The 19,938-nt window shown below is 38.7% G+C and overlaps 39 non-coding genes across 39 annotated transcripts; all 39 read left to right on the forward strand.

Moving 5' to 3' along the window:
* Positions 1-284: 284 nt before the first annotated feature.
* On the forward strand, positions 285-368 carry TRNAR-CCU (transfer RNA arginine (anticodon CCU)). The gene is given in 2 exon segments: positions 285-321; positions 333-368. It is a non-coding gene; the product is annotated as a tRNA-Arg (tRNA).
* Positions 369-1,862: 1,494 nt separating this feature from the next.
* On the forward strand, positions 1,863-1,946 carry TRNAR-CCU (transfer RNA arginine (anticodon CCU)). The gene is given in 2 exon segments: positions 1,863-1,899; positions 1,911-1,946. It is a non-coding gene; the product is annotated as a tRNA-Arg (tRNA).
* Positions 1,947-2,759: 813 nt separating this feature from the next.
* On the forward strand, positions 2,760-2,843 carry TRNAR-CCU (transfer RNA arginine (anticodon CCU)). The gene is given in 2 exon segments: positions 2,760-2,796; positions 2,808-2,843. It is a non-coding gene; the product is annotated as a tRNA-Arg (tRNA).
* Positions 2,844-3,844: 1,001 nt separating this feature from the next.
* On the forward strand, positions 3,845-3,928 carry TRNAR-CCU (transfer RNA arginine (anticodon CCU)). Its single transcript is given in 2 exon segments — positions 3,845-3,881; positions 3,893-3,928. It is a non-coding gene; the product is annotated as a tRNA-Arg (tRNA).
* Positions 3,929-4,064: 136 nt separating this feature from the next.
* TRNAR-CCU (transfer RNA arginine (anticodon CCU)) lies at positions 4,065-4,148 on the forward strand. Its single transcript is given in 2 exon segments — positions 4,065-4,101; positions 4,113-4,148. It is a non-coding gene; the product is annotated as a tRNA-Arg (tRNA).
* A 599-nt stretch (positions 4,149-4,747) lies between these two features.
* TRNAR-CCU (transfer RNA arginine (anticodon CCU)) lies at positions 4,748-4,831 on the forward strand. Its single transcript is given in 2 exon segments — positions 4,748-4,784; positions 4,796-4,831. It is a non-coding gene; the product is annotated as a tRNA-Arg (tRNA).
* A 136-nt stretch (positions 4,832-4,967) lies between these two features.
* TRNAR-CCU (transfer RNA arginine (anticodon CCU)) lies at positions 4,968-5,051 on the forward strand. Its single transcript is given in 2 exon segments — positions 4,968-5,004; positions 5,016-5,051. It is a non-coding gene; the product is annotated as a tRNA-Arg (tRNA).
* Positions 5,052-5,423: 372 nt separating this feature from the next.
* On the forward strand, positions 5,424-5,507 carry TRNAR-CCU (transfer RNA arginine (anticodon CCU)). Its single transcript is given in 2 exon segments — positions 5,424-5,460; positions 5,472-5,507. It is a non-coding gene; the product is annotated as a tRNA-Arg (tRNA).
* Positions 5,508-5,643: 136 nt separating this feature from the next.
* Positions 5,644-5,727, forward strand: TRNAR-CCU (transfer RNA arginine (anticodon CCU)). The gene is given in 2 exon segments: positions 5,644-5,680; positions 5,692-5,727. It is a non-coding gene; the product is annotated as a tRNA-Arg (tRNA).
* A 372-nt stretch (positions 5,728-6,099) lies between these two features.
* TRNAR-CCU (transfer RNA arginine (anticodon CCU)) lies at positions 6,100-6,183 on the forward strand. Its single transcript is given in 2 exon segments — positions 6,100-6,136; positions 6,148-6,183. It is a non-coding gene; the product is annotated as a tRNA-Arg (tRNA).
* Positions 6,184-7,198: 1,015 nt separating this feature from the next.
* On the forward strand, positions 7,199-7,282 carry TRNAR-CCU (transfer RNA arginine (anticodon CCU)). Its single transcript is given in 2 exon segments — positions 7,199-7,235; positions 7,247-7,282. It is a non-coding gene; the product is annotated as a tRNA-Arg (tRNA).
* Positions 7,283-7,418: 136 nt separating this feature from the next.
* On the forward strand, positions 7,419-7,502 carry TRNAR-CCU (transfer RNA arginine (anticodon CCU)). Its single transcript is given in 2 exon segments — positions 7,419-7,455; positions 7,467-7,502. It is a non-coding gene; the product is annotated as a tRNA-Arg (tRNA).
* Positions 7,503-7,874: 372 nt separating this feature from the next.
* On the forward strand, positions 7,875-7,958 carry TRNAR-CCU (transfer RNA arginine (anticodon CCU)). Its single transcript is given in 2 exon segments — positions 7,875-7,911; positions 7,923-7,958. It is a non-coding gene; the product is annotated as a tRNA-Arg (tRNA).
* A 592-nt stretch (positions 7,959-8,550) lies between these two features.
* TRNAR-CCU (transfer RNA serine (anticodon ACU)) lies at positions 8,551-8,634 on the forward strand. Its single transcript is given in 2 exon segments — positions 8,551-8,587; positions 8,599-8,634. It is a non-coding gene; the product is annotated as a tRNA-Arg (tRNA).
* A 356-nt stretch (positions 8,635-8,990) lies between these two features.
* TRNAR-CCU (transfer RNA arginine (anticodon CCU)) lies at positions 8,991-9,074 on the forward strand. Its single transcript is given in 2 exon segments — positions 8,991-9,027; positions 9,039-9,074. It is a non-coding gene; the product is annotated as a tRNA-Arg (tRNA).
* Positions 9,075-9,209: 135 nt separating this feature from the next.
* TRNAR-CCU (transfer RNA arginine (anticodon CCU)) lies at positions 9,210-9,293 on the forward strand. Its single transcript is given in 2 exon segments — positions 9,210-9,246; positions 9,258-9,293. It is a non-coding gene; the product is annotated as a tRNA-Arg (tRNA).
* A 371-nt stretch (positions 9,294-9,664) lies between these two features.
* On the forward strand, positions 9,665-9,748 carry TRNAR-CCU (transfer RNA arginine (anticodon CCU)). Its single transcript is given in 2 exon segments — positions 9,665-9,701; positions 9,713-9,748. It is a non-coding gene; the product is annotated as a tRNA-Arg (tRNA).
* A 593-nt stretch (positions 9,749-10,341) lies between these two features.
* On the forward strand, positions 10,342-10,425 carry TRNAR-CCU (transfer RNA arginine (anticodon CCU)). Its single transcript is given in 2 exon segments — positions 10,342-10,378; positions 10,390-10,425. It is a non-coding gene; the product is annotated as a tRNA-Arg (tRNA).
* A 136-nt stretch (positions 10,426-10,561) lies between these two features.
* Positions 10,562-10,645, forward strand: TRNAW-CCA (transfer RNA tryptophan (anticodon CCA)). The gene is given in 2 exon segments: positions 10,562-10,598; positions 10,610-10,645. It is a non-coding gene; the product is annotated as a tRNA-Trp (tRNA).
* Positions 10,646-11,016: 371 nt separating this feature from the next.
* TRNAR-CCU (transfer RNA arginine (anticodon CCU)) lies at positions 11,017-11,100 on the forward strand. Its single transcript is given in 2 exon segments — positions 11,017-11,053; positions 11,065-11,100. It is a non-coding gene; the product is annotated as a tRNA-Arg (tRNA).
* A 576-nt stretch (positions 11,101-11,676) lies between these two features.
* TRNAR-CCU (transfer RNA arginine (anticodon CCU)) lies at positions 11,677-11,760 on the forward strand. Its single transcript is given in 2 exon segments — positions 11,677-11,713; positions 11,725-11,760. It is a non-coding gene; the product is annotated as a tRNA-Arg (tRNA).
* A 525-nt stretch (positions 11,761-12,285) lies between these two features.
* On the forward strand, positions 12,286-12,369 carry TRNAR-CCU (transfer RNA lysine (anticodon CUU)). The gene is given in 2 exon segments: positions 12,286-12,322; positions 12,334-12,369. It is a non-coding gene; the product is annotated as a tRNA-Arg (tRNA).
* A 371-nt stretch (positions 12,370-12,740) lies between these two features.
* On the forward strand, positions 12,741-12,824 carry TRNAS-ACU (transfer RNA arginine (anticodon CCU)). The gene is given in 2 exon segments: positions 12,741-12,777; positions 12,789-12,824. It is a non-coding gene; the product is annotated as a tRNA-Ser (tRNA).
* A 136-nt stretch (positions 12,825-12,960) lies between these two features.
* TRNAR-CCU (transfer RNA arginine (anticodon CCU)) lies at positions 12,961-13,044 on the forward strand. The gene is given in 2 exon segments: positions 12,961-12,997; positions 13,009-13,044. It is a non-coding gene; the product is annotated as a tRNA-Arg (tRNA).
* A 136-nt stretch (positions 13,045-13,180) lies between these two features.
* TRNAR-CCU (transfer RNA arginine (anticodon CCU)) lies at positions 13,181-13,263 on the forward strand. Its single transcript is given in 2 exon segments — positions 13,181-13,217; positions 13,229-13,263. It is a non-coding gene; the product is annotated as a tRNA-Arg (tRNA).
* Positions 13,264-13,619: 356 nt separating this feature from the next.
* TRNAR-CCU (transfer RNA arginine (anticodon CCU)) lies at positions 13,620-13,703 on the forward strand. The gene is given in 2 exon segments: positions 13,620-13,656; positions 13,668-13,703. It is a non-coding gene; the product is annotated as a tRNA-Arg (tRNA).
* A 371-nt stretch (positions 13,704-14,074) lies between these two features.
* Positions 14,075-14,158, forward strand: TRNAS-ACU (transfer RNA serine (anticodon ACU)). The gene is given in 2 exon segments: positions 14,075-14,111; positions 14,123-14,158. It is a non-coding gene; the product is annotated as a tRNA-Ser (tRNA).
* A 136-nt stretch (positions 14,159-14,294) lies between these two features.
* TRNAR-CCU (transfer RNA arginine (anticodon CCU)) lies at positions 14,295-14,378 on the forward strand. Its single transcript is given in 2 exon segments — positions 14,295-14,331; positions 14,343-14,378. It is a non-coding gene; the product is annotated as a tRNA-Arg (tRNA).
* Positions 14,379-14,514: 136 nt separating this feature from the next.
* Positions 14,515-14,598, forward strand: TRNAR-CCU (transfer RNA arginine (anticodon CCU)). The gene is given in 2 exon segments: positions 14,515-14,551; positions 14,563-14,598. It is a non-coding gene; the product is annotated as a tRNA-Arg (tRNA).
* Positions 14,599-15,143: 545 nt separating this feature from the next.
* TRNAR-CCU (transfer RNA arginine (anticodon CCU)) lies at positions 15,144-15,227 on the forward strand. The gene is given in 2 exon segments: positions 15,144-15,180; positions 15,192-15,227. It is a non-coding gene; the product is annotated as a tRNA-Arg (tRNA).
* A 371-nt stretch (positions 15,228-15,598) lies between these two features.
* TRNAS-ACU (transfer RNA serine (anticodon ACU)) lies at positions 15,599-15,682 on the forward strand. The gene is given in 2 exon segments: positions 15,599-15,635; positions 15,647-15,682. It is a non-coding gene; the product is annotated as a tRNA-Ser (tRNA).
* Positions 15,683-15,818: 136 nt separating this feature from the next.
* Positions 15,819-15,902, forward strand: TRNAR-CCU (transfer RNA arginine (anticodon CCU)). Its single transcript is given in 2 exon segments — positions 15,819-15,855; positions 15,867-15,902. It is a non-coding gene; the product is annotated as a tRNA-Arg (tRNA).
* A 136-nt stretch (positions 15,903-16,038) lies between these two features.
* On the forward strand, positions 16,039-16,121 carry TRNAR-CCU (transfer RNA arginine (anticodon CCU)). The gene is given in 2 exon segments: positions 16,039-16,075; positions 16,087-16,121. It is a non-coding gene; the product is annotated as a tRNA-Arg (tRNA).
* Positions 16,122-16,712: 591 nt separating this feature from the next.
* Positions 16,713-16,796, forward strand: TRNAR-CCU (transfer RNA arginine (anticodon CCU)). Its single transcript is given in 2 exon segments — positions 16,713-16,749; positions 16,761-16,796. It is a non-coding gene; the product is annotated as a tRNA-Arg (tRNA).
* A 593-nt stretch (positions 16,797-17,389) lies between these two features.
* On the forward strand, positions 17,390-17,473 carry TRNAR-CCU (transfer RNA arginine (anticodon CCU)). The gene is given in 2 exon segments: positions 17,390-17,426; positions 17,438-17,473. It is a non-coding gene; the product is annotated as a tRNA-Arg (tRNA).
* Positions 17,474-18,064: 591 nt separating this feature from the next.
* On the forward strand, positions 18,065-18,148 carry TRNAR-CCU (transfer RNA arginine (anticodon CCU)). Its single transcript is given in 2 exon segments — positions 18,065-18,101; positions 18,113-18,148. It is a non-coding gene; the product is annotated as a tRNA-Arg (tRNA).
* A 356-nt stretch (positions 18,149-18,504) lies between these two features.
* TRNAR-CCU (transfer RNA arginine (anticodon CCU)) lies at positions 18,505-18,588 on the forward strand. The gene is given in 2 exon segments: positions 18,505-18,541; positions 18,553-18,588. It is a non-coding gene; the product is annotated as a tRNA-Arg (tRNA).
* Positions 18,589-19,180: 592 nt separating this feature from the next.
* Positions 19,181-19,264, forward strand: TRNAR-CCU (transfer RNA arginine (anticodon CCU)). Its single transcript is given in 2 exon segments — positions 19,181-19,217; positions 19,229-19,264. It is a non-coding gene; the product is annotated as a tRNA-Arg (tRNA).
* Positions 19,265-19,634: 370 nt separating this feature from the next.
* Positions 19,635-19,718, forward strand: TRNAR-CCU (transfer RNA arginine (anticodon CCU)). The gene is given in 2 exon segments: positions 19,635-19,671; positions 19,683-19,718. It is a non-coding gene; the product is annotated as a tRNA-Arg (tRNA).
* The last annotated feature ends 220 nt before the right edge of the window (positions 19,719-19,938 follow it).

Consider the following 19,938-nt stretch of genomic DNA (forward strand, 5'->3'; position numbering starts at 1 on the left):
TGATTTTAATAAAACACACAAGATCAATTTGTCAAAATTGTGTTAAGGTATTTACATGTTAACTGCTTCTGTGGCCTAATGGATAAGGCGTCGGACTCCTACATGTGAAGTCAACCGAAGATTGTGGGTTCGAGTCCCACCAGGGGTATTTTTAAGTCCCTTTCAGATATATTCAATTCTACTCCGTCATGAAAATAAAACATGCATTTTACTTAACACTTGTTTTCAATGAAACACACAAGATAAATTTGTCAAATTTGTGTTAAGGTATTTACTCGTCAACTGCCTCTGTGGCCTAATGGATAAGGCGTCGGTCTCCTACATGTGAAGTCAACCGAAGATTGTGGGTTCGAGTCCCACCAGGGGTATTTTTTAAGTCCCTTTCAGATATATTCAATTCTACTCCGTCATGAAAATAAAACATGCATTTTACTTAACACTTGTTATCAATAAAACACACAAGATAAATTTGTCAAAATTGTGTTCAGGTATTTACTCGTCAACTGCCTCTGTGGCCTAATGGATAAGGATTGTGGGTTCGAGTTCCACCAGGGGTATTTTTAAATCGCCTTCAGATATATTCAATTCTACTCCGTCATGAAAATAAAACATGCATTCTACTTGACACTTGTTTTAAATGAAACACACAAGATAAATTTGTCAAAATTGTGTTAAGGTATTTACTCGTCAACTGCCTCTGTGGCCTAATGGATAAGGCGTCGGTCTCCTACATTTGAAGTCAACCAAAGATTGTGGGTTCGAGTTCCACCAGGGGTATTTTTAAATCGCCTTCAGATATATTCAATTCTACTCCGCCATGAAAATAATGATAAATTATCTGCGTTTCGTAGATTAGCAGATGATTGGTATCTATTCGTATGTAAATTATTCAGGTGCCATTGCACCTGTTCTGACTGGTTATTGGCTAAATAACCAGGTGCTCATTTGTATATAGTAAGAAGAGTGTTCTATTGTATTCAGTCTCGGTTGCAAACAACTCACGATGTATTTTTTCTTATTTAATACATGTCCAATTTTAATATGGATGACTCCCGACATCCACCCCTAGATACATCTGACATTGTGTCGGGTACAGGTTTCCAGATGTTTTTCCCCTTAACGGGTTTTTTATATCTGGTTTTCCTGGGCGGTCAATGTATTCGCGATGGGGATTTATCATCGATTATTCCGTGAATATTTACATATGTAAGGGGGGATACTTGTAATAAACGCGTGTGGTTCCTGGGTAATGCAACCACCGCATACCGCATTTCATGCTTGTTGTTTAATTTGTACGAATAATTGGAGTTAAGTATAGATAACATGCATTCTACTTGACACTTGTTTTAAATAAAACACACAAGATCAATTTGTCAAAATTGTGTTAAGGTAATTACATGTCAACTGCCTCTGTGGCCGAATGGATAAGGCGTCTGTATCCTACATGAGAAGTCAACCGAAGATTGTGGGTTCGAGTCCCACCAGGGGTATTTTTAAAACCCCTACAGGAATGGCCGAAAGACCCTGACTTGCTGATTCAACGTCCATCCGCACCTGTATCTCGAGCATGCTTGTACTGAATACATTAACCCTTCCCAGACACAGTTTGCACAAATGCACAAGTTTGTTTTCCATAATCCACTAAAAATGACAGGATGGTAGCCATTTAAATGGTAATTTCGCATCAAAATCCAGTATAACTGTCATTCGGCTGTTTCCAGAATCGCGTATCAGCCACACGCAGATATAGTCAATTCTACTCCGTCATGAAAACAAAACATGCAATTTACTTGACACTTGATTTTAATAAAACACACAAGATAAATTTGTCAAAATTGTGTTAAGGTATTTACTCGTCAACTGCCTCTGTGGCCTAATGGATAAGGCGTCGGTCTCCTACATGTGAAGTCAACCGAAGATTGTGGGTTCGAGTCCCACCAGGGGTATTTTTTAAGTCCCTTTCAGATATATTCAATTCTACTCCATCATGAAAATAAAACATGCATTTTACTTAACACTTGTTTTCAATAAAACACACAAGATAAATTTGTCAAAATTGTGTTACGGCATTTATACTTCAACTGCCTCCGTGGCCTAATGGATAAGGCGTCGGTCTCCTACATGTGAAGTCAACCGAAGATTGTAGGTTTGAGTCCCACCAGGGGTATTTTTAAATCTCCTTCAGGAATGGCCGAAAGATTCTGACTTGTTGGTTCAACGTCCATCCGCACCTGTATCTCGGACATGCTTGTACTGAATACATTAACCCTTCACAGACACAGTTTGCACAAATGCACAAATTTGTTTTCCATAATCCACTCAAAATGACAGAATGGTGGCCATTTAAATGGTAATTTCGCATCAAAATCCAGTATAACTGTCATTCGGCTGTTTCCAGAATCGCGTATCAACCACACGCAGATATATTCAATTCTACTCCGTCATGAAAACAAAACATGCAATTTACTTGACACTTGATTTTAATAAAACACACAAGATCAATTTGTCAAAATTGTGTTAAGGTATTTACATGTTAACTGCTTCTGTGGCCTAATGGATAAGGCGTCGGACTCCTACATGTGAAGTCAACCGAAGATTGTGGGTTCGAGTCCCACCAGGGGTATTTTTAAGTCCCTTTCAGATATATTCAATTCTACTCCGTCATGAAAATAAAACATGCATATTACTTAACACTTGTTTTCAATGAAACACACAAGATAAATTTGTCAAATTTGTGTTAAGGTATTTACTCGTCAACTGCCTCTGTGGCCTAATGGATAAGGCGTCGGTCTCCTACATGTGAAGTCAACCGAAGATTGTGGGTTCGAGTCCCACCAGGGGTATTTTTTAAGTCCCTTTCAGATATATTCAATTCTACTCCGTCATGAAAATAAAACATGCATTTTACTTAACACTTGTTATCAATAAAACACACAAGATAAATTTGTCAAAATTGTGTTTAGGTATTTACTCGTCAACTGCCTCTGTGGCCTAATGGATAAGGATTGTGGGTTCGAGTTCCACCAGGGGTATTTTTAAATCGCCTTCAGATATATTCAATTCTACTCCGTCATGAAAATAAAACATGCATTCTACTTGACACTTGTTTTAAATGAAACACACAAGATAAATTTGTCAAAATTGTGTTAAGGTATTTACTCGTCAACTGCCTCTGTGGCCTAATGGATAAGGCGTCGGTCTCCTACATTTGAAGTCAACCAAAGATTGTGGGTTCGAGTTCCACCAGTGGTATTTTTAAGTCCCTTTCAGATTTATTCAATTCTACTCCGTCATGAAAATAAAACATGCATTCTACTTGACACTTGTTTTCAATAAAACACACAAGATCAATTTGTCAAAATTGTGTTAATGTATTTATACTTCAACTGCCTCTGTGGCCTAATGGATAAGGCATCGGTCTCCTACATGAGAAGTCAACAGAAGATTGTGGGTTCGAGTCCCACCAGGTGTATTTTTAAAACTCCTTCAGGAATGGCCGAAAGACCCTGATTTGCTGATTCAACGTCCATCCGCACCTGTATCTCGGACATGCTTGTACTGAATACATTAACCCTTCACAGACACAGTTTGCACAAATGCACAAATTTGTTTTCCATAATCCACTCAAAATGACAGAATGGTGGCCATTTAAATGGTAATTTCGCATCAAAATCCAGTATAACTGTCATTCGGCTGTTTCCAGAATCGCGTATCAACCACACGCAGATATATTCAATTCTACTCCGTCATGAAAACAAATCATGCAATTTACTTGACACTTGTTTTTAATATAACACACACGATCAATTTGTCAAAATTGTGTTAAGGTATTTATACTTCAACTGCCTCTGTGGCCTAATGGATAAGGCGTCGGTCTCCTACATGTGAAGTCAACCGAAGATTGTGGGTTCGAGTCCCACCAGGGGTATTTTTAAGTCACTTTCAGATTTATTCAATTCTACTCCGTCATGAAAATAAAACATGCATTCTACTTGACACTTGTTTTCAATGAAACACACAAGATAAATTTGTCAAAATTGTGTTAAGGTATTTACTCGTCAACTGCCTCTGTGGCCTAATGGATAAGGCGTCGGTCTCCTACATGTGAAGTCAACAGAAGATTGTGGGTTCGAGTCCCACCAGGGGTATTTTTTAAGTCCCTTTCAGATATATTCAATTCTACTCTATAATGAAAATAAAACATGCATTTTACTTAACACTTGTTTTCAATAAAACACACAAGATAAATTTGTCAAAATTGTGTTACGGCATTTATACTTCAACTGCCTCTGTGGACTAATGGATAAGGCGTCGCTATCCTACATGAGAAGTCAACCGAAGATTGTGGGTTCGAGTCCCACCAGGTGTATTTTTAAAACCCCTTCAGGAATGGTCGAAAGACCCTGATTTGCTGATTCAACGTCTATCCGCACCTGTATCTCGTACATTCTTGTACTGAATACATTAACCCTTCACAGACACAGTTTGCACAAATGCACAAGTTTGTTTCCATAATCCACTCAAAATGACAGAATGGTGGCCATTTAAATGGTAATTTCGCATCAAAATCCAGTATAACTGTCATTCGGCTGTTTCCAGAATCGCGTATCAGCCACACGCAGATATATTCAATTCTACTCCGTCATGAAAACAAATCATGCAATTTACTTGACACTTGACACTTGTTTTTAATAAAACACACAAGATCAATTTGTCAAAATTGTGTTAAGGTATTTACTTGTCAACTGCCTCTGTGGCCTAATGGATAAGGCGTCGGTCTCCTACATGTGAAGTCAACCGAAGATTGTGGGTTCGAGTCCCACCAGGGGTATTTTTAAGTCCCTTTCAGATTTATTCAATTCTACTCCGTCATGAAAATAAAACATGCATTCTACTTGACACTTGTTTTCAATAAAACACACAAGATCAATTTGTCAAAATTGTGTTAATGTATTTATACTTCAACTGCCTCTGTGGCCTAATGGATAAGGCGTCGCTCTCCTACATGAGAAGTCAACCGAAGATTGTGGGTTCGAGTCCCACCAGGGGTATTTTTAAAACCCCTTCAGGAATGGCCGAAATACCCTGATTTGCTGATTCAACGTCTATCCGCACCTGTATCTCGTACATTCTTGTACTGAATACATTAACCCTTCACAGACACAGTTTGCACAAATGCACAAATTTGTTTTCCATAATCCACTCAAAATGACAGAATGGTGGCCATTTAAATGGTAATTTCGCATCAAAATCCAGTATAACTGTCATTCGGCTGTTTCCAGAATCGCGTATCAGCCACACGCAGATATATTCAATTCTACTCCGTCATGAAAACAAAACATGCAATTTACTTGACACTTGTTTTTAATAAAACACACAAGATCAATTTGTCAAAATTGTGTTAAGGTATTTAAACGTCAACTGCCTCTGTGGCCTAATGGATAAGGCGTCGGTCTCCTACATGTGAAGTCAACCGAAGATTGTGGGTTCGAGTCCCACTAGGGGTGTTTTTATGTCCCTTTCAGGTATATTCAATTCTACTCCGTCATGAAAATAAAACATGCATTCTACTTGACACTTGTTTTCAATAAAACACACAAGATCAATTTGTCAAAATTGTGTTACGGCATTTATACTTCAACTGCCTCTGTGACCTAATGGATAAGGCGTCGGTCTCCTACATGTGAAGTCAACCGAAGATTGTGGGTTCGAGTCCCACCAGGGGTATTTTTAAAACCCCTTCAGGAATGGCCGAAATACCCTGATTTGCTGATTCAACGTCTATCCGCACCTGTATCTCGTACATTCTTTTACTGAATACATTAACCCTTCACATACACAGTTTGCACAAATGCACAAATTTGTTTTCCATAATCCACTCAAAATTACAGAATGGTGGCCATTTAAATGGTAATTTCGCATCAAAATCCAGTATAACTGTCATTCGGCTGTTTCCAGAATCGCGTATCAGCCACACGTAGATATATTCAATTCTACTCCGTCATGAAAACAAAACATGCAATTTACTTGACACTTGTTTTTAATAAAACACACAAGATCAATTTGTCAAAATTGTGTTAAGGTATTTAAATGTCAACTGCCTCTGTGGCCTAATGGATAAGGCGTCGGTCTCCTACATTTGAAGTTAACCGAAGATTGTGGGTTCGAGTCCCACCAGGGGTGTTTTTAAGTCCCTTTCAGATATATTCAATTCTACTCCGTCATGAAAATAAAACATGCATTTTACTTAACACTTCTTTCAATGAAACACACAAGATAAATTTGTCAAAATTGTGTTACGGCATTTATACTTCAACTGCTTCGTGGCCTAATGGATAAGGCGTCGGTCTCCTACATGAGAAGTCAACCGAAGATTGTGGGTTCGAGTCCCACCAGGGGTGTTTTTAAGTCCCTTTCAGATATATTCAATTCTACTCCGTCATGAAAATAAAACATGCATTTTACTTAACTCTTGTTTTCAATGAAACACACAAGATAAATTTGTCAAAATTGTGTTACGGCATTTATACTTCAACTGCCTCTGTGGCCTAATGGATAAGGCGTTGGTCTCCTACATGAGAAGTCAACCGAAAATTGTGGGTTCGAGTCCCACCAGCGGTACGTTTAAAACCCCTTCAGGAATAACCGAAAGACCCTGACTTGCTGATTCAACGTCCATCCGCATCTGTGTCTCGGACATGCTTGTACTGAATAGATTAACCATTAACAGACACAGTTTGCACAAAAGCACAAGTTTGTTTCCATAATCCACTCAAAATGACAGAATGGTGGCCATTTAAATGGTAATTTCGCATCAAAATCCAGTATAATTGTCATTCGACTGTTTCCAGAATCGCGTATCAGCCACACGCAGATATATTCAATTCTACTCCGTCATGAAAACAAAACATGCAATTTACTTGATACTTGTTTTTAATAAAACACACAAGATCAATTTGTCAAAATTGTGTTAAGGTATTTAAATGTCAACTGCCTCTGTGGCCTAATGGATAAGGCGTCGGTCTCCTACGAAGATTGTGGGTTCGAGTCCCACCAGGGGTGTTTTTAAGTCCCTTTCAGATATATTCAATTCTACTCCGTCATGAAAATAAAACATGCATTCTACTTGACACTTGTTTTCAATGAAACACACAAGATAAATTTGTCAAAATTGTGTTAAGGTATTTACTCGTCAACTGCCTCTGTGGCCTAATGGATAAGGCGTCGGTCTCCTACATGTGAAGTCAACCGAAGATTGTGGGTTCGAGTCCCACCAGGGGTATTTTTAAGTCACTTTCAGATTTATTCAATTCTACTCCGTCATGAAAATAAAACATGCATTCTACTTGACACTTGTTTTCAATGAAACACACAAGATAAATTTGTCAAAATTGTGTTAAGGTATTTACTTGTCAACTGCCTCTGTGGCCTAATGGATAAGGCGTCGGTCTCCTATATGTGAAGTCAACCGAAGATTGTGGGTTCGAGTCCCACCAGGGGTATTTTTAAAACCCCTTCAGGAATGGCCGAAATACCCTGATTTGCTGATTCAACGTCTATCCGCACCTGTATCTCGTACATTCTTTTACTGAATACATTAACCCTTCACATACACAGTTTGCACAAATGCACAAATTTGTTTTCCATAATCCACTCAAAATGACAGAATGGTGGCCATTTAAATGGTAATTTCGCATCAAAATCCAGTATAACTGTCATTCGGCTGTTTCCAGAATCGCGTATCAGCCACACGCAGATATATTCAATTCTACTCCGTGATGTAAACAAATCATGCAATTTATTTGACACTTGTTTTTAATAAAACACACAAGATCAATTTGTCAAAATTGTGTTAAGGTATTTACTTGTCAACTGCCTCTGTGGCCTAATGGATAAGGCGTCGGTCTCCTACATGTGAAGTCAACCGAAGATTGTGGGTTCGAGTCCCACCAGGGGTATTTTTAAGTCCCTTTCAGATTTATTCAATTCTACTCCGTCATGAAAATAAAACATGCATTCTACTTGACACTTGTTTTCAATAAAACACACAAGATCAATTTGTCAAAATTGTGTTAATGTATTTATACTTCAACTTCTTCTGTGGCCTAATGGATAAGGCATCGCTCTCCTACATGAGAAGTCAACCGAAGATTGTGGGTTCGAGTCCCACCAGGGGTATTTTTAAAACCCCTTCAGGAATGGCCGAAATACCCTGATTTGCTGATTCAACGTCTATCCGCACCTGTATCTCGTACATTCTTGTACTGAATACATTAACCCTTCACAGACACAGTTTGCACAAATGCACAAATTTGTTTTCCATAATCCACTCAAAATGACAGAATGGTGGCCATTTAAATGGTAATTTCGCATCAAAATCCAGTATAACTGTCATATGGCTGTTTCCAGAATCGCGTATCAGCCACACGCATATATATTCAATTCTACTCCGTCATGAAAACAAAACATGCAATTTACTTGACACTTGTTTTTAATAAAACACACAAGATCAATTTGTCAAAATTGTGTTAAGGTATTTAAACGTCAACTGCCTCTGTGGCCTAATGGATAAGGCGTCGGTCTCCTACATGTGAAGTCAACCGAAGATTGTGGGTTCGAGTCCCACCAGGGGTATTTTTAAGTCCCTTTCAGATTTATTCAATTCTACTCCGTCATGAAAACAAAACATGCAATTTACTTGACACGTGTTTTTAATAAAACACACAAGATCAATTTGTCAAAATTGTGTTAAGGTATTTAAATGTCAACTGCATCTGTGGCCTAATGGATAAGGCGTCGGTCTCCTACATGTGAAGTCAACCGAAAATTGTGGGTTCGAGTCCCACCAGGGGTGTTTTCTAAGTCCCTTTCAGATATATTCAATTCTACTCCGTCATGAAAATAAAACATGCATTTTACTTAACACTTCTTTCAATGAAACACACAAGATAAATTTGTCAAAATTGTGTTACGGCATTTATACTTCAACTGCTTCTGTGGCCTAATGGATAAGGCGTCGGTCTCCTACATGAGAAGTCAACCGAAGATTGTGGGTTCGAGTCCCACCAGGGGTGTTTTTAAGTCCCTTTCAGATATAGTCAATTCTACTCCGTCATGAAAATAAAACATGCATTTTACTTAACACTTCTTTCAATGAAACACACAAGATAAATTTGTCAAAATTGTGTTACGTCATTTATACTTCAACTGCTTCTGTGGCCTAATGGATAAGGCGTCGGTCTCCTACATGAGAAGTCAACCGAAAATTGTGGGTTCGAGTCCCACCAGGGGTACGTTTAAAACCCCTTCAGGAATAACCGAAAGACCCTGACTTGCTGATTCAACGTCCATCCGCATCTGTGTCTCGGACATGCTTGTACTGAATAGATTAACCCTTAACAGACACAGTTTGCACAAATGCACAAGTTTGTTTCCATAATCCACTCAAAATGACAGAATGGTAGCCATTTAAATGGTAATTTCGCATCAAAATCCAGTATAACTGTCATTCGGCTGTTTCCAGAATCGCGTATCAGCCACACGCAGATATACTCAATTCTACTTCGTGATGTAAACAAATCATGCAATTTACTTGACACTTGTTTTTAATAAAACGCACAAGATCAATTTGTCAAAATTTTGTTAAGGTATTTACTTGTCAACTGCCTCTGTGGCCTAATGGATAAGGCGTTGGTCTCCTACATGTGAAGTCAACCGAAGATTGTGGGTTCGAGTCCCACCAGGGGTATTTTTAAGTCCCTTTCAGATTTATTCAATTCTACTCCGTCATGAAAATAAAACATGCATTCTACTTGACACTCGTTTTCAATAAAACACACAAGATCAATTTGTCAAAATTGTGTTAATGTATTTATACTTCAACTGCCTCTGTGGCCTAATGGATAAGGCGTTGCTCTCCTACATGAGAAGTCAACACGAAGATTGTGGGTTCGAGTCCCACCAGGTGTATTTTTAAAACCCCTTCAGGAATGGCCGAAATACCCTGACTTGCTGATTCAACGTCCACCCGCACCTGCATCTCGTGCATTCTTGTACTGAATACATTAACCCTTCACATACACAGTTTGCACAAATGCACAAATTTGTTTTCCATAATCCACTCAAAATGACAGAATGGTGGCCATTTAAATGGTAATTTCGCATCAAAATCCAGTATAACTGTCATTCGGCTGTTTCCAGAATCGCGTATCAGCCACACGCAGATATATTCAATTCTACTCCGTCATGAAAACAAAACATGCAATTTATTTGACACTTGTTTTTAATAAAACACACAAGATCAATTTGTCAAAATTGTGTTAAGGTATTTAAATGTCAACTGCCTCTGTGGCCTAATGGATAAGGCGTCGGTCTCCTACATGTGAAGTCAACCGAAGATTGTGGGTTCGAGTCCCACCAGGGGTGTTTTTAAGTCCCTTTCAGATATATTCAATTCTACTCCGTCATGAAAATAAAACATGCATTTTACTTAACACTTGTTTTCAATGAAGCACACAAGATAAATTTGTCAAAATTGTGTTACTGCATTTATACTTCAACTGCTTCTGTGGCCTAATGGATAAGGCGTCGGTCTCCAACATGAGAAGTCAACCGAAGATTGTGGGTTCGAGTCCCACCAGGGGTACGTTTAAAACCCCTTCAGGAATAACCGAAAGACCCTGACTTGCTGATTCAACGTCCATCCGCATCTGTGTCTCGGACATGCTTGTACTAAATAGATTAACCCTTAACAGACACAGTTTGCACAAATGCACAAGTTTGTTTCCATAATCCACTCAAAATGACAGAATGGTGGCCATTTAAATGGTAATTTCGCATCAAAATCCAGTATAACTGTCATTCGGCTGTTTCCAGAATCGCGTATCAGCCACACGCAGATATATTCAATTCTACTCCGTGATGTAAACAAATCATGCAATTTACTTGACACTTGTTTTTAATAAAACACACAAGATCAATTTGTCAAAATTTTGTTAAGGTATTTACTTGTCAACTGCCTCTGTGGCCTAATGGATAAGGCGTTGGTCTCCTACATGTGAAGTCAACCGAAGATTGTGGGTTCGAGTCCCACCAGGGGTATTTTTAAGTCCCTTTCAGATTTATTCAATTCTACTCCGTCATGAAAATAAAACATGCATTCTACTTGACACTTGTTTTCAATAAAACACACAAGATCAATTTGTCAAAATTGTGTTAGGGCATTTATGCTTCAACTGCCTCTGTGACCTAATGGATAAGGCGTCGGTCTCCTACATGAGAAGTCAATCGAAGATTGTGGGTTCGAGTCCCACCACGGGTGTTTTTAAGTCCCTTTCAGATATATTCAATTCTACTCCGTCATGAAAATAAAACATGCATTCTACTTGACACTTGTTTTCAATAAAACACACAAGATCAATTTGTCAAAATTGTGTTAGGGCATTTATGCTTCAACTGCCTCTGTGACCTAATGGATAAGGCGTTGGTCTCCTACATGTGAAGTCAACCGAAGATTGTGGGTTCGAGTCCCACCAGGGGTATTTTTAAGTCCCTTTCAGATTTATTCAATTCTACTCCGTCATGAAAATAAAACATGCATTCTACTTGACACTTGTTTTCAATAAAACACACAAGATAAATTTGTCAAAATTGTGTTACGGCATTTATACTTCAACTGCCTCTGTGGCCTATTGGATAAGGCGTTGGTCTCCTACATGTGAAGTCAACCGAAGATTGTGGGTTCGAGTCCCACCAGGGGTACTTTTAAAACCCCTTCAGGAATGGCCGAAATACCCTGATTTGCTGATTCAACGTCTATCCGCACCTGTATCTCGTACATTCTTGTACTGAATACATTAAACCTTCACAGACACAGTTTGCACAAATGCACAAATTTGTTTTCCATAATCCACTCAAAATGACAGAATGGTGGCCATTTAAATGGTAATTTCGCATCAAAATCCAGTATAACTGTCATTCGGCTGTTTCCAGAATCGCGTATCAGCCACACGCAGATATATTCAATTCTACTCCGTCATGAAAATAAAACATGCATTCTACTTGACACTTGTTTTCAATAAAACACACAAGATCAATTTGTGAAAATTGTGTTAAGGTATTTAAATGTCAACTGCCTCTGTGGAGGGGTGTTTTTAAGTCCCTTTCAGATATATTCAATTCTACTCCGTCATGAAAATAAAACATGCATTTTACTTAACACTTGTTTTCAATGAAACACACAAGATAAATTTGTCAAAATTGTGTTACAGCATTTACACTTCAACTGCTTCTGTGGCCTAATGGATAAGGCGTCGGTCTCCTACATGTGAAGTCAACCGAAGATTGTGGGTTCGAGTCCCACCAGGGGTGTTTTTAAAACTCCTTTAGGAATGGCCGAAAGACCCTGATTTGCTGATTCAACGTCTATCCGCACCTGTATCTCGTACATTCTTGTACTGAATACATTAACCCTTCACAGACACAGTTTGCACAAATGCACAAGTTTGTTTCCATAATCCACTCAAAATGACAGAATGGTGGCCATTTAAATGGTAATTTCGCATCAAAATCCAGTATAACTGTCATTCGGCTGTTTCCAGAATCGCGTATCAGCCACACGCAGATATATTCAATTCCACTCCGTCATGAAAACAAATCATGCAATTTACTTGACACTTGTTTTTAATAAAACACACAAGATCAATTTGTCAAAATTGTGTTAAGGTATTTACTTGTCAACTGCCTCTGTGGCCTAATGGATAAGGCGTCGGTCAACTACATGTGAAGTCAACCGAAGATTGTGGGTTCGAGTCCCACCAGGGGTATTTTTAAGTCCCTTTCAGATTTATTCAATTCTACTCCGTCATGAAAATAAAACATGCATTCTACTTGACACTTGTTTTCAATAAAACACACAAGATCAATTTGTCAAAATTGTGTTAAGGTAATTACACTACAACTGCCTCTGTGGCCTAATGGATAAGGCGTCGGTCTCCTACATGTGAAGTCAACCGAAGATTGTGGGTTCGAGTCCCACCAAGGGTGTTTTTAAGTCCATTTCAGATATATTCAATTCTACTCCGTCATGAAAATAAAACATGCATTTTACTTAACACTTGTTTTCAATGAAACACACAAGATAAATTGGTCAACATTGTGTTACGGCATTTATACTTCAACTGCCTCTGTGGCCTAATGGATAAGGCGTCAGTCTCCTACATGAGAAGTCAACCGAAGATGTGGGTTCGAGTCCCACCAGGGGTATTTTTAAGTCCCTTTCAGATTTATTCAATTCTACTCCGTCATGAAAATAAAACATGCATTCTACTTGACACTTGTTTTCAATAAAACACACAAGATCAATTTGTGAAAATTGTGTTAAGGTATTTAAATGTCAACTGCCTCTGTGGACTAATGGATAAGGCGTCGGTCTCCTACATGTGAAGTCAACCGAAGATTGTGGGTTCGAGTCCCACCAGGGGTGTTTTTAAGTCCCTTTCAGATATATTCAATTCTACTCCGTCATGAAAATAAAACATGCATTTTACTTAACACTTGTTTTCAATGAAACACACAAGATAAATTTGTCAAAATTGTGTTACAGCATTTACACTTCAACTGCTTCTGTGGCCTAATGGATAAGGCGTCGGTCTCCTACATGTGAAGTCAACCGAAGATTGTGGGTTCGAGTCCCACCAGGGGTGTTTTTAAAACTCCTTTAGGAATGGCCGAAAGACCCTGATTTGCTGATTCAACGTCTATCCGCACCTGTATCTCGTACATTCTTGTACTGAATACATTAACCCTTCACAGACACAGTTTGCACAAATGCACAAGTTTGTTTCCATAATCCACTCAAAATGACAGAATGGTGGCCATTTAAATGGTAATTTCGCATCAAAATCCAGTATAACTGTCATTCGGCTGTTTCCAGAATCGCGTATCAGCCACACGCAGATATATTCAATTCCACTCCGTCATGAAAACAAATCATGCAATTTACTTGACACTTGTTTTTAATAAAACACACAAGATCAATTTGTCAAAATTGTGTTAAGGTATTTACTTGTCAACTGCCTCTGTGGCCTAATGGATAAGGCGTCGGTCAACTACATGTGAAGTCAACCGAAGATTGTGGGTTCGAGTCCCACCAGGGGTATTTTTAAGTCCCTTTCAGATTTATTCAATTCTACTCCGTCATGAAAATAAAACATGCATTCTACTTGACACTTGTTTTCAATAAAACACACAAGATCAATTTGTCAAAATTGTGTTAAGGTAATTACACTACAACTGCCTCTGTGGCCTAATGGATAAGGCGTCGGTCTCCTACATGTGAAGTCAACCGAAGATTGTGGGTTCGAGTCCCACCAGGGGTATTTTTAAGTCCCTTTCAGATATATTCAATTCTACTCCGTCATGAAAATAAAACATGCATTTTACTTAACACTTGTTTTCAATGAAACACACAAGATAAATTTGTCAAATTTGTGTTAAGGTATTTACTCGTCAACTGCCTCTGTGGCCTAATGGATAAGGCGTCGGTCTCCTACATGTGAAGTCAACCGAAGATTGTGGGTTCGAGTCCCACCAGGGGTATTTTTTAAGTCCCTTTCAGATATATTCAATTCTACTCCGTCATGAAAATAAAACATGCATTTTACTTAACACTTGTTATCAATAAAACACACAAGATAAATTTGTCAAAATTGTGTTCAGGTATTTACTCGTCAACTGCCTCTGTGGCCTAATGGATAAGGATTGTGGGTTCGAGTTCCACCAGGGGTATTTTTAAATCGCCTTCAGATATATTCAATTCTACTCCGTCATGAAAATAAAACATGCATTCTACTTGACACTTGTTTTCAATAAAACACACAAGATCAATTTGTGAAAATTGTGTTAAGGTATTTAAATGTCAACTGCCTCTGTGGACTAATGGATAAGGCGTCGGTCTCCTACATGTGAAGTCAACCGAAGATTGTGGGTTCGAGTCCCACCAGGGGTGTTTTTAAGTCCCTTTCAGATATATTCAATTCTACTCCGTCATGAAAATAAAACATGCATTTTACTTAACACTTGTTTTCAATGAAACACACAAGATAAATTTGTCAAAATTGTGTTACAGCATTTACACTTCAACTGCTTCTGTGGCCTAATGGATAAGGCGTCGGTCTCCTACATGTGAAGTCAACCGAAGATTGTGGGTTCGAGTCCCACCAGGGGTGTTTTTAAAACTCCTTTAGGAATGGCCGAAAGACCCTGATTTGCTGATTCAACGTCTATCCGCACCTGTATCTCGTACATTCTTGTACTGAATACATTAACCCTTCACAGACACAGTTTGCACAAATGCACAAGTTTGTTTCCATAATCCACTCAAAATGACAGAATGGTGGCCATTTAAATGGTAATTTCGCATCAAAATCCAGTATAACTGTCATTCGGCTGTTTCCAGAATCGCGTATCAGCCACACGCAGATATATTCAATTCCACTCCGTCATGAAAACAAATCATGCAATTTACTTGACACTTGTTTTTAATAAAACACACAAGATCAATTTGTCAAAATTGTGTTAAGGTATTTACTTGTCAACTGCCTCTGTGGCCTAATGGATAAGGCGTCGGTCAACTACATGTGAAGTCAACCGAAGATTGTGGGTTCGAGTCCCACCAGGGGTATTTTTAAGTCCCTTTCAGATTTATTCAATTCTACTCCGTCATGAAAATAAAACATGCATTCTACTTGACACTTGTTTTCAATAAAACACACAAGATCAATTTGTCAAAATTGTGTTAAGGTAATTACACTACAACTGCCTCTGTGGCCTAATGGATAAGGCGTCGGTCTCCTACATGTGAAGTCAACCGAAGATTGTGGGTTCGAGTCCCACCAAGGGTGTTTTTAAGTCCATTTCAGATATATTCAATTCTACTCCGTCATGAAAATAAAACATGCATTTTACTTAACACTTGTTTTCAATGAAACACACAAGATAAATTGGTCAACATTGTGTTACGGCATTTATACTTCAACTGCCTCTGTGGCCTAATGGATAAGGCGTCAGTCTCCTACATGAGAAGTCAACCGAAGATGTGGGTTCGAGTCCCACCAGGGGTATTTTTAAGTCCCTTTCAGATTTATTCAATTCTACTCCGTCATGAAAATAAAACATGCATTCTACTTGACACTTGTTTTCAATAAAACACACAAGATCAATTTGTCAAAATTGTGTTACGGCATTTATACTTCAACTGCCTCTGTGACCTAATGGATAAGGGGTCAGTCTCCTACATGTGAAGTCAACCGAAGATTGTGGGTTCGAGTCCCACCAGGGGTACGTTTAAAACCCCTTCAGGAATAACCGAAAGACCCTGACTTGCTGATTCAACGTCCATCCGCATCTGTGTCTCGGACATGCTTGTACTAAATAGATTAACCCTTAACAGACACAGTTTGCACAAATGCACAAGTTTGTTTCCATAATCCACTCAAAATGACAGAATGGTGGCCATTTAAATGGTAATTTCGCATCAAAATCCAGTATAACTGTCATTCGGCTGTTTCCAGAATCGCGTATCAGCCACACGCAGATATACTCAATTCTACTTCGTGATGTAAACAAATCATGCAATTTACTTGACACTTGTTTTTAATAAAACGCACAAGATCAATTTGTCAAAATTTTGTTAAGGTATTTACTTGTCAACTGCCTCTGTGGCCTAATGGATAAGGCGTTGGTCTCCTACATGTGAAGTCAACCGAAGATTGTGGGTTCGAGTCCCACCAGGGGTATTTTTAAGTCCCTTTCAGATTTATTCAATTCTACTCCGTCATGAAAATAAAACATGCATTCTACTTGACACTTGTTTTCAATAAAACACACAAGATCAATTTGTCAAAATTGTGTTAATGTATTTATACTTCAACTGCCTCTGTGGCCTAATGGATAAGGCGTTGCTCTCCTACATGAGAAGTCAACACGAAGATTGTGGGTTCGAGTCCCACCAGGTGTATTTTTAAAACCCCTTCAGGAATGGCCGAAATACCCTGACTTGCTGATTCAACGTCCATCCGCACCTGCATCTCGTGCATTCTTGTACTGAATACATTAACCCTTCACATACACAGTTTGCACAAATGCACAAATTTGTTTTCCATAATCCACTCAAAATGACAGAATGGTGGCCATTTAAATGGTAATTTCGCATCAAAATCCAGTATAACTGTCATTCGGCTGTTTCCAGAATCGCGTATCAGCCACACGCAGATATATTCAATTCTACTCCGTCATGAAAACAAAACATGCAATTTATTTGACACTTGTTTTTAATAAAACACACAAGATCAATTAGTCAAAATTGTGTTAAGGTATTTAAATGTCAACTGCCTCTGTGGCCTAATGGATAAGGCGTCGGTCTCCTACATGTGAAGTCAACCGAAGATTGTGGGTTCGAGTCCCACCAGGGGTGTTTTTAAGTCCCTTTCAGATATATTCAATTCTACTCCGTCATGAAAATAAAACATGCATTTTACTTAACACTTGTTTTCAATGAATCACACAAGATAAATTTGTCAAAATTGTGTTACTGCATTTATACTTCAACTGCTTCTGTGGCCTAATGGATAAGGCGTCGGTCTCCAACATGAGAAGTCAACTGAAGATTGTCGGTTCGAGTCCCACCAGGGGTACGTTTAAAACCCCTTCAGGAATAACTGAAAGACCCTGACTTGCTGATTCAACGTCCATCCGCATCTGTGTCTCGGACATGCTTGTACTAAATAGATTAACCCTTAACAGACACAGTTTGCACAAATGCACAAGTTTGTTTCCATAATCCACTCAAAATGACAGAATGGTGGCCATTTAAATGGTAATTTCGCATCAAAATCCAGTATAACTGTCATTCGGCTGTTTCCAGAATCGCGTATCAGCCACACGCAGATATATTCAATTCTACTCCGTGATGTAAACAAATCATGCAATTTACTTGACACTTGTTTTTAATAAAACACACAAGATCAATTTGTCAAAATTTTGTTAAGGTATTTACTTGTCAACTGCCTCTGTGGCCTAATGGATAAGGCGTTGGTCTCCTACATGTGAAGTCAACCGAAGATTGTGGGTTCGAGTCCCACCAGGGGTATTTTTAAGTCCCTTTCAGATTTATTCAATTCTACTCCGTCATGAAAATAAAACATGCATTCTACTTGACACTTGTTTTCAATAAAACACACAAGATCAATTTGTCAAAATTGTGTTAGGGCATTTATGCTTCAACTGCCTCTGTGACCTAATGGATAAGGCGTCGGTCTCCTACATGAGAAGTCAATCGAAGATTGTGGGTTCGAGTCCCACCAGGGGTGTTTTTAAGTCCCTTTCAGATATATTCAATTCTACTCCGTCATGAAAATAAAACATGCATTTTACTTAACTCTTGTTTTCAATGAAACACACAAGATCAATTTGTCAAAATTGTGTTACGGCATTTATACTTCAACTGCCTCTGTGGCCTAATGGATAAGGCGTTGGTCTCCTACATGAGAAGTCAACCGAAGATTGTGGGTTCGAGTCCCACCAGGGGTACTTTTAAAACCCCTTCAGGAATGGCCGAAATACCCTGATTTGCTGATTCAACGTCTATCCGCACCTGTATCTCGTACATTCTTGTACTGAATACATTAAACCTTCACAGACACAGTTTGCACAAATGCACACATTTGTTTTCCATAATCCACTCAAAATTACAGAATGGTGGCCATTTAAATGGTAATTTCGCATCAAAATCCAGTATAACTGTCATTCGGCTGTTTCCAGAATCGCGTATCAGCCACACGCAGATATATTCAATTCTACTCCGTCATGAAAATAAAACATGCATTCTACTTGACACTTGTTTTCAATAAAACACACAAGATCAATTTGTGAAAATTGTGTTAAGGTATTTAAATGTCAACTGCCTCTGTGGACTAATGGATAAGGCGTCGGTCTCCTACATGTGAAGTCAACCGAAGATTGTGGGTTCGAGTCCCACCAGGGGTGTTTTTAAGTCCCTTTCAGATATATTCAATTCTACTCCGTCATGAAAATAAAACATGCATTTTACTTAACACTTGTTTTCAATGAAACACACAAGATAAATTTGTCAAAATTGTGTTACAGCATTTATACTTCAACTGCTTCTGTGGCCTAATGGATAAGGCGTCGGTCTCCTACATGAGAAGTCAACCGAAAATTGTGGGTTCGAGTCCCACCAGGGGTACGTTTAAAACCCCTTCAGGAATAACCGAAAGACCCTGACTTGCTGATTCAACGTCCATCCGCATCTGTGTCTCGGACATGCTTGTACTGAATAGATTAACCCTTAACAGACACAGTTTGCAAAAATGCACAAGTTTGTTTCCATAATCACTCAAAATGACAGAATGGTGGCCATTTAAATGGTAATTTCGCATCAAAATCCAGTATAACTGTCATTCGGCTGTTTCCAGAATCGCGTATCAGCCACACGCAGATATACTCAATTCTACTTCGTGATGTAAACAAATCATGCAATTTACTTGACACTTGTTTTTAATAAAACGCACAAGATCAATTTGTCAAAATTTTGTTAAGGTATTTACTTGTCAACTGCCTCTGTGGCCTAATGGATAAGGCGTTGGTCTCCTACATGTGAAGTCAACCGAAGATTGTGGGTTCGAGTCCCACCAGGGGTATTTTTAAGTCCCTTTCAGATTTATTCAATTATACTCCGTCATGAAAATAAAACATGCATTCTACTTGACACTTGTTTTCAATAAAACACACAAGATCATTTTGTCAAAATTGTGTTAATGTATTTATACTTCAACTGCCTCTGTGGCCTAATGGATAAGGCGTTGCTCTCCTACATGAGAAGTCAACACGAAGATTGTGGGTTCGAGTCCCACCAGGTGT

The sequence above is a fragment of the Saccoglossus kowalevskii genome, chromosome 9, assembly GCF_978046115.1.
Source record: "Saccoglossus kowalevskii chromosome 9, keSacKowa6.1, whole genome shotgun sequence".
In the NCBI taxonomy this organism is placed as follows: Eukaryota; Metazoa; Hemichordata; class Enteropneusta; family Harrimaniidae; genus Saccoglossus; species Saccoglossus kowalevskii.